The sequence below is a fragment of the Schistocerca nitens genome, chromosome 8 (assembly GCF_023898315.1).
Source record: "Schistocerca nitens isolate TAMUIC-IGC-003100 chromosome 8, iqSchNite1.1, whole genome shotgun sequence".
Lineage (NCBI taxonomy): Eukaryota > Metazoa > Arthropoda > Insecta > Orthoptera > Acrididae > Schistocerca > Schistocerca nitens.
In genome coordinates this window covers 23672163-23680000 of record NC_064621.1, presented here as the reverse complement: position 1 = coordinate 23680000, position 7838 = coordinate 23672163, and the positions used below count along the sequence as shown (strand labels likewise).

Genomic DNA, 7838 nt, shown 5'->3' with positions numbered 1-7838 from the left:
TAGACGCCGGTTTGCAGCCAGGAAGCGGACAGCAGCAACTTTCAACTAGTTTTGTAGTACTCAAACAACACAGTAAAACAGCATGCATCTTTTGCAGAACTGGAAAAACTCGACCGTGACAGGATTCGAACCTGCAATCTTCGGATCCGAAGTCCGACGCCTTATCCATTAGGCCACACGGTCACTGGCGCAATACGCTTCCCCAAACACACCTCATTATCGCCATTTGTGCACTTCCCGGAATGAATTTACCATCTTTGACGCAATTCTCCAATTTCAGTACTAAAAATGCGACGCTACTTCTTGCTGTGTCCCATCGCAAGTTACATTCAAGCCCTTATGACGCTCATCAAACAAGAGCTTGCAAATCAGCTTCAATCGCTTAGTGCCATCTCAGTCGGTTGTAGAACGTACCTCACCCTATGAGATACAATGGCGAGTTGCCGCTATTACCAAAGCGGCGGCGGCGCCGACGACGACGACGACGACGACGACGACGACAACCGCGAGGGTCTCTATCAGGGGTAGAAAATACATCACAAGAACTAAGTATTTCACGTCGGCATTCTCCGGAGACTCCCAAAAGCAGCAGTTTCTGGTGCCTACTTTAATAGCACCATTCGCACTATTCATTTGCGAGAGCATTTCTTAAATACCGCACCCATTTATAATTTGTTTCATCCTTGACCGCTTTTTTCGAAAGGGCCACGGTGGGAGGGGCTTTTACAAAATTCATTTGCCTCCTGTGAGGATCGAACTCACGACCTCTGGTTTACTAGACCAGCGCTCTGCCACTGAGCTAAGGAGGCGCCTCCTAGCGCGCTTTTCGGGTACTTTGTTCTTATGGACTAGTGAATCGGAGATCTTCAGCTGGAAACGCACCGCATTAGCGACCATTATTTGCATTTAGCTACCACAGCTGCTGCTTTCCTACACATCTCACACGATATCGATGTACACCTAAAATTCCAAAACAACACATTTATTTCATTTCAGAGTTACTTTCAGCTTCAAATACCATTCCTCTGATATTCATAAGAAGCTAGGCATCGTCGTAACCCGTTACGTTCATTACGCAAGGCTCACGAGAGGGGCGCAGGTTGCATCCGCGTAGACACAAAATTTTGCGCCGCCCAGCGTGGGGCTCGAACCCACGACCCTGAGATTAAGAGTCTCATGCTCTACCGACTGAGCTAGCCGGGCTCCACACAATGCTTTACGAGCCATACAATACTGATGGGACCTGCGACCATCTATGGAAGATCCTTTTGACTACAGCTTATTTCCTGCTGCCACAAATGAGCTACAATCCTATTCAATGAAAAATTGTCTCCGAAAGGCATCAAATCTGCTTCAAATGATACGTGGCTATCAGCACCATTATTCAACACACATGCTCGACTGTGCGCAGACGCCTGTGGCGTAGCTCTTGGGCCCTGAATCAGACGCAGTAGTTCCAACAAAAACTCTCCTGAACGGCACTGTGCCGAAAATTTCGCTACAGATCACCCTTGTCTTGCTTGAGCTTCAGGTAGACGCCGGTTTGCAGCCAGGAAGCGGACAGCAGCAACTTTCAACTAGTTTTGTAGTACTCAAACAACACAGTAAAACAGCATGCATCTTTTGCAGAACTGGAAAAACTCGACCGTGACAGGATTCGAACCTGCAATCTTCGGATCCGACGTCCGACGCCTTATCCATTAGGCCACACGGTCACTGGCGCAATACGCTTCCCCAAACACACCTCATTATCGCCATTTGTGCACTTCCCGGAATGAATTTACCATCTTTGACGCAATTCTCCAATTTCAGTACTAAAAATGCGACGCTACTTCTTGCTGTGTCCCATCGCAAGTTACATTCAAGCCCTTATGACGCTCATCAAACAAGAGCTTGCAAATCAGCTTCAATCGCTTAGTGCCATCTCAGTCGGTTGTAGAACGTACCTCACCCTATGAGATACAATGGCGAGTTGCCGCTATTACCAAAGCGGCGGCGGCGCCGACGACGACGACGACGACGACAACCGCGAGGGTCTCTATCAGGGGTAGAAAATACATCACAAGAACTAAGTATTTCACGTCGGCATTCTCCGGAGACTCCCAAAAGCAGCAGTTTCTGGTGCCTACTTTAATAGCACCATTCGCACTATTCATTTGCGAGAGCATTTCTTAAATACCGCACCCATTTATAATTTGTTTCATCCTTGACCGCTTTTTTCGAAAGGGCCACGGTGGGAGGGGCTTTTACAAAATTCATTTGCCTCCTGTGAGGATCGAACTCACGACCTCTGGTTTACTAGACCAGCGCTCTGCCACTGAGCTAAGGAGGCGCCTCCTAGCGCGCTTTTCGGGTACTTTGTTCTTATGGACTAGTGAATCGGAGATCTTCAGCTGGAAACGCACCGCATTAGCGACCATTATTTGCATTTAGCTACCACAGCTGCTGCTTTCCTACACATCTCACACGATATCGATGTACACCTAAAATTCCAAAACAACACATTTATTTCATTTCAGAGTTACTTTCAGCTTCAAATACCATTCCTCTGATATTCATAAGAAGCTAGGCATCGTCGTAACCCGTTACGTTCATTACGCAAGGCTCACGAGAGGGGCGCAGGTTGCATCCGCGTAGACACAAAATTTTGCGCCGCCCAGCGTGGGGCTCGAACCCACGACCCTGAGATTAAGAGTCTCATGCTCTACCGACTGAGCTAGCCGGGCTCCACACAATGCTTTACGAGCCATACAATACTGATGGGACCTGCGACCATCTATGGAAGATCCTTTTGACTACAGCTTATTTCCTGCTGCCACAAATGAGCTACAATCCTATTCAATGAAAAATTGTCTCCGAAAGGCATCAAATCTGCTTCAAATGATACGTGGCTATCAGCACCATTATTCAACACACATGCTCGACTGTGCGCAGACGCCTGTGGCGTAGCTCTTGGGCCCTGAATCAGACGCAGTAGTTCCAACAAAAACTCTCCTGAACGGCACTGTGCCGAAAATTTCGCTACAGATCACCCTTGTCTTGCTTGAGCTTCAGGTAGACGCCGGTTTGCAGCCAGGAAGCGGACAGCAGCAACTTTCAACTAGTTTTGTAGTACTCAAACAACACAGTAAAACAGCATGCATCTTTTGCAGAACTGGAAAAACTCGACCGTGACAGGATTCGAACCTGCAATCTTCGGATCCGACGTCCGACGCCTTATCCATTAGGCCACACGGTCACTGGCGCAATACGCTTCCCCAAACACACCTCATTATCGCCATTTGTGCACTTCCCGGAATGAATTTACCATCTTTGACGCAATTCTCCAATTTCAGTACTAAAAATGCGACGCTACTTCTTGCTGTGTCCCATCGCAAGTTACATTCAAGCCCTTATGACGCTCATCAAACAAGAGCTTGCAAATCAGCTTCAATCGCTTAGTGCCATCTCAGTCGGTTGTAGAACGTACCTCACCCTATGAGATACAATGGCGAGTTGCCGCTATTACCAAAGCGGCGGCGGCGCCGACGACGACGACGACGACGACAACCGCGAGGGTCTCTATCAGGGGTAGAAAATACATCACAAGAACTAAGTATTTCACGTCGGCATTCTCCGGAGACTCCCAAAAGCAGCAGTTTCTGGTGCCTACTTTAATAGCACCATTCGCACTATTCATTTGCGAGAGCATTTCTTAAATACCGCACCCATTTATAATTTGTTTCATCCTTGACCGCTTTTTTCGAAAGGGCCACGGTGGGAGGGGCTTTTACAAAATTCATTTGCCTCCTGTGAGGATCGAACTCACGACCTCTGGTTTACTAGACCAGCGCTCTGCCACTGAGCTAAGGAGGCGCCTCCTAGCGCGCTTTTCGGGTACTTTGTTCTTATGGACTAGTGAATCGGAGATCTTCAGCTGGAAACGCACCGCATTAGCGACCATTATTTGCATTTAGCTACCACAGCTGCTGCTTTCCTACACATCTCACACGATATCGATGTACACCTAAAGTTCCAAAACAACACATTTATTTCATTTCAGAGTTACTTTCAGCTTCAAATACCATTCCTCTGATATTCATAAGAAGCTAGGCATCGTCGTAACCCGTTACGTTCATTACGCAAGGCTCACGAGAGGGGCGCAGGTTGCATCCGCGTAGACACAAAATTTTGCGCCGCCCAGCGTGGGGCTCGAACCCACGACCCTGAGATTAAGAGTCTCATGCTCTACCGACTGAGCTAGCCGGGCTCCACACAATGCTTTACGAGCCATACAATACTGATGGGACCTGCGACCATCTATGGAAGATCCTTTTGACTACAGCTTATTTCCTGCTGCCACAAATGAGCTACAATCCTATTCAATGAAAAATTGTCTCCGAAAGGCATCAAATCTGCTTCAAATGATACGTGGCTATCAGCACCATTATTCAACACACATGCTCGACTGTGCGCAGACGCCTGTGGCGTAGCTCTTGGGCCCTGAATCAGACGCAGTAGTTCCAACAAAAACTCTCCTGAACGGCACTGTGCCGAAAATTTCGCTACAGATCACCCTTGTCTTGCTTGAGCTTCAGGTAGACGCCGGTTTGCAGCCAGGAAGCGGACAGCAGCAACTTTCAACTAGTTTTGTAGTACTCAAACAACACAGTAAAACAGCATGCATCTTTTGCAGAACTGGAAAAACTCGACCGTGACAGGATTCGAACCTGCAATCTTCGGATCCGAAGTCCGACGCCTTATCCATTAGGCCACACGGTCACTGGCGCAATACGCTTCCCCAAACACACCTCATTATCGCCATTTGTGCACTTCCCGGAATGAATTTACCATCTTTGACGCAATTCTCCAATTTCAGTACTAAAAATGCGACGCTACTTCTTGCTGTGTCCCATCGCAAGTTACATTCAAGCCCTTATGACGCTCATCAAACAAGAGCTTGCAAATCAGCTTCAATCGCTTAGTGCCATCTCAGTCGGTTGTAGAACGTACCTCACCCTATGAGATACAATGGCGAGTTGCCGCTATTACCAAAGCGGCGGCGGCGCCGACGACGACGACAACCGCGAGGGTCTCTATCAGGGGTAGAAAATACATCACAAGAACTAAGTATTTCACGTCGGCATTCTCCGGAGACTCCCAAAAGCAGCAGTTTCTGGTGCCTACTTTAATAGCACCATTCGCACTATTCATTTGCGAGAGCATTTCTTAAATACCGGGTACTTTGTTCTTATGGACTAGTGAATCGGAGATCTTCAGCTGGAAACGCACCGCATTAGCGACCATTATTTGCATTTAGCTACCACAGCTGCTGCTTTCCTACACATCTCACACGATATCGATGTACACCTAAAATTCCAAAACAACACATTTATTTCATTTCAGAGTTACTTTCAGCTTCAAATACCATTCCTCTGATATTCATAAGAAGCTAGGCATCGTCGTAACCCGTTACGTTCATTACGCAAGGCTCACGAGAGGGGCGCAGGTTGCATCCGCGTAGACACAAAATTTTGCGCCGCCCAGCGTGGGGCTCGAACCCACGACCCTGAGATTAAGAGTCTCATGCTCTACCGACTGAGCTAGCCGGGCTCCACACAATGCTTTACGAGCCATACAATACTGATGGGACCTGCGACCATCTATGGAAGATCCTTTTGACTACAGCTTATTTCCTGCTGCCACAAATGAGCTACAATCCTATTCAATGAAAAATTGTCTCCGAAAGGCATCAAATCTGCTTCAAATGATACGTGGCTATCAGCACCATTATTCAACACACATGCTCGACTGTGCGCAGACGCCTGTGGCGTAGCTCTTGGGCCCTGAATCAGACGCAGTAGTTCCAACAAAAACTCTCCTGAACGGCACTGTGCCGAAAATTTCGCTACAGATCACCCTTGTCTTGCTTGAGCTTCAGGTAGACGCCGGTTTGCAGCCAGGAAGCGGACAGCAGCAACTTTCAACTAGTTTTGTAGTACTCAAACAACACAGTAAAACAGCATGCATCTTTTGCAGAACTGGAAAAACTCGACCGTGACAGGATTCGAACCTGCAATCTTCGGATCCGACGTCCGACGCCTTATCCATTAGGCCACACGGTCACTGGCGCAATACGCTTCCCCAAACACACCTCATTATCGCCATTTGTGCACTTCCCGGAATGAATTTACCATCTTTGACGCAATTCTCCAATTTCAGTACTAAAAATGCGACGCTACTTCTTGCTGTGTCCCATCGCAAGTTACATTCAAGCCCTTATGACGCTCATCAAACAAGAGCTTGCAAATCAGCTTCAATCGCTTAGTGCCATCTCAGTCGGTTGTAGAACGTACCTCACCCTATGAGATACAATGGCGAGTTGCCGCTATTACCAAAGCGGCGGCGGCGCCGACGACGACGACGACGACGACAACCGCGAGGGTCTCTATCAGGGGTAGAAAATACATCACAAGAACTAAGTATTTCACGTCGGCATTCTCCGGAGACTCCCAAAAGCAGCAGTTTCTGGTGCCTACTTTAATAGCACCATTCGCACTATTCATTTGCGAGAGCATTTCTTAAATACCGCACCCATTTATAATTTGTTTCATCCTTGACCGCTTTTTTCGAAAGGGCCACGGTGGGAGGGGCTTTTACAAAATTCATTTGCCTCCTGTGAGGATCGAACTCACGACCTCTGGTTTACTAGACCAGCGCTCTGCCACTGAGCTAAGGAGGCGCCTCCTAGCGCGCTTTTCGGGTACTTTGTTCTTATGGACTAGTGAATCGGAGATCTTCAGCTGGAAACGCACCGCATTAGCGACCATTATTTGCATTTAGCTACCACAGCTGCTGCTTTCCTACACATCTCACACGATATCGATGTACACCTAAAGTTCCAAAACAACACATTTATTTCATTTCAGAGTTACTTTCAGCTTCAAATACCATTCCTCTGATATTCATAAGAAGCTAGGCATCGTCGTAACCCGTTACGTTCATTACGCAAGGCTCACGAGAGGGGCGCAGGTTGCATCCGCGTAGACACAAAATTTTGCGCCGCCCAGCGTGGGGCTCGAACCCACGACCCTGAGATTAAGAGTCTCATGCTCTACCGACTGAGCTAGCCGGGCTCCACACAATGCTTTACGAGCCATACAATACTGATGGGACCTGCGACCATCTATGGAAGATCCTTTTGACTACAGCTTATTTCCTGCTGCCACAAATGAGCTACAATCCTATTCAATGAAAAATTGTCTCCGAAAGGCATCAAATCTGCTTCAAATGATACGTGGCTATCAGCACCATTATTCAACACACATGCTCGACTGTGCGCAGACGCCTGTGGCGTAGCTCTTGGGCCCTGAATCAGACGCAGTAGTTCCAACAAAAACTCTCCTGAACGGCACTGTGCCGAAAATTTCGCTACAGATCACCCTTGTCTTGCTTGAGCTTCAGGTAGACGCCGGTTTGCAGCCAGGAAGCGGACAGCAGCAACTTTCAACTAGTTTTGTAGTACTCAAACAACACAGTAAAACAGCATGCATCTTTTGCAGAACTGGAAAAACTCGACCGTGACAGGATTCGAACCTGCAATCTTCGGATCCGAAGTCCGACGCCTTATCCATTAGGCCACACGGTCACTGGCGCAATACGCTTCCCCAAACACACCTCATTATCGCCATTTGTGCACTTCCCGGAATGAATTTACCATCTTTGACGCAATTCTCCAATTTCAGTACTAAAAATGCGACGCTACTTCTTGCTGTGTCCCATCGCAAGTTACATTCAAGCCCTTATGACGCTCATCAAACAAGAGCTTGCAAATCAGCTTCAATCGCTTAGTGCCATCT

The 7838-nt window shown here is 47.7% G+C and overlaps 15 non-coding genes across 15 annotated transcripts; all 15 read right to left on the bottom strand.

Moving 5' to 3' along the window:
* Nucleotides 1-110: 110 nt before the first annotated feature.
* On the bottom strand, nucleotides 111-183 carry Trnar-ucg (transfer RNA arginine (anticodon UCG)). The gene has a single exon. It is a non-coding gene; the product is annotated as a tRNA-Arg (tRNA).
* A 554-nt stretch (nucleotides 184-737) lies between these two features.
* On the bottom strand, nucleotides 738-809 carry Trnat-agu (transfer RNA threonine (anticodon AGU)). The gene has a single exon. It is a non-coding gene; the product is annotated as a tRNA-Thr (tRNA).
* Nucleotides 810-1130: 321 nt separating this feature from the next.
* Trnak-cuu (transfer RNA lysine (anticodon CUU)) lies at nucleotides 1131-1203 on the bottom strand. The gene has a single exon. It is a non-coding gene; the product is annotated as a tRNA-Lys (tRNA).
* A 439-nt stretch (nucleotides 1204-1642) lies between these two features.
* Trnar-ucg (transfer RNA arginine (anticodon UCG)) lies at nucleotides 1643-1715 on the bottom strand. The gene has a single exon. It is a non-coding gene; the product is annotated as a tRNA-Arg (tRNA).
* A 545-nt stretch (nucleotides 1716-2260) lies between these two features.
* Trnat-agu (transfer RNA threonine (anticodon AGU)) lies at nucleotides 2261-2332 on the bottom strand. Its single transcript has one exon. It is a non-coding gene; the product is annotated as a tRNA-Thr (tRNA).
* A 321-nt stretch (nucleotides 2333-2653) lies between these two features.
* Trnak-cuu (transfer RNA lysine (anticodon CUU)) lies at nucleotides 2654-2726 on the bottom strand. Its single transcript has one exon. It is a non-coding gene; the product is annotated as a tRNA-Lys (tRNA).
* A 439-nt stretch (nucleotides 2727-3165) lies between these two features.
* On the bottom strand, nucleotides 3166-3238 carry Trnar-ucg (transfer RNA arginine (anticodon UCG)). The gene has a single exon. It is a non-coding gene; the product is annotated as a tRNA-Arg (tRNA).
* Nucleotides 3239-3783: 545 nt separating this feature from the next.
* On the bottom strand, nucleotides 3784-3855 carry Trnat-agu (transfer RNA threonine (anticodon AGU)). The gene has a single exon. It is a non-coding gene; the product is annotated as a tRNA-Thr (tRNA).
* A 321-nt stretch (nucleotides 3856-4176) lies between these two features.
* Trnak-cuu (transfer RNA lysine (anticodon CUU)) lies at nucleotides 4177-4249 on the bottom strand. The gene has a single exon. It is a non-coding gene; the product is annotated as a tRNA-Lys (tRNA).
* Nucleotides 4250-4688: 439 nt separating this feature from the next.
* Trnar-ucg (transfer RNA arginine (anticodon UCG)) lies at nucleotides 4689-4761 on the bottom strand. Its single transcript has one exon. It is a non-coding gene; the product is annotated as a tRNA-Arg (tRNA).
* Nucleotides 4762-5519: 758 nt separating this feature from the next.
* On the bottom strand, nucleotides 5520-5592 carry Trnak-cuu (transfer RNA lysine (anticodon CUU)). The gene has a single exon. It is a non-coding gene; the product is annotated as a tRNA-Lys (tRNA).
* A 439-nt stretch (nucleotides 5593-6031) lies between these two features.
* Nucleotides 6032-6104, bottom strand: Trnar-ucg (transfer RNA arginine (anticodon UCG)). The gene has a single exon. It is a non-coding gene; the product is annotated as a tRNA-Arg (tRNA).
* Nucleotides 6105-6649: 545 nt separating this feature from the next.
* Trnat-agu (transfer RNA threonine (anticodon AGU)) lies at nucleotides 6650-6721 on the bottom strand. The gene has a single exon. It is a non-coding gene; the product is annotated as a tRNA-Thr (tRNA).
* A 321-nt stretch (nucleotides 6722-7042) lies between these two features.
* On the bottom strand, nucleotides 7043-7115 carry Trnak-cuu (transfer RNA lysine (anticodon CUU)). The gene has a single exon. It is a non-coding gene; the product is annotated as a tRNA-Lys (tRNA).
* Nucleotides 7116-7554: 439 nt separating this feature from the next.
* On the bottom strand, nucleotides 7555-7627 carry Trnar-ucg (transfer RNA arginine (anticodon UCG)). Its single transcript has one exon. It is a non-coding gene; the product is annotated as a tRNA-Arg (tRNA).
* Between the last annotated feature and the right edge of the window lie 211 nt (nucleotides 7628-7838).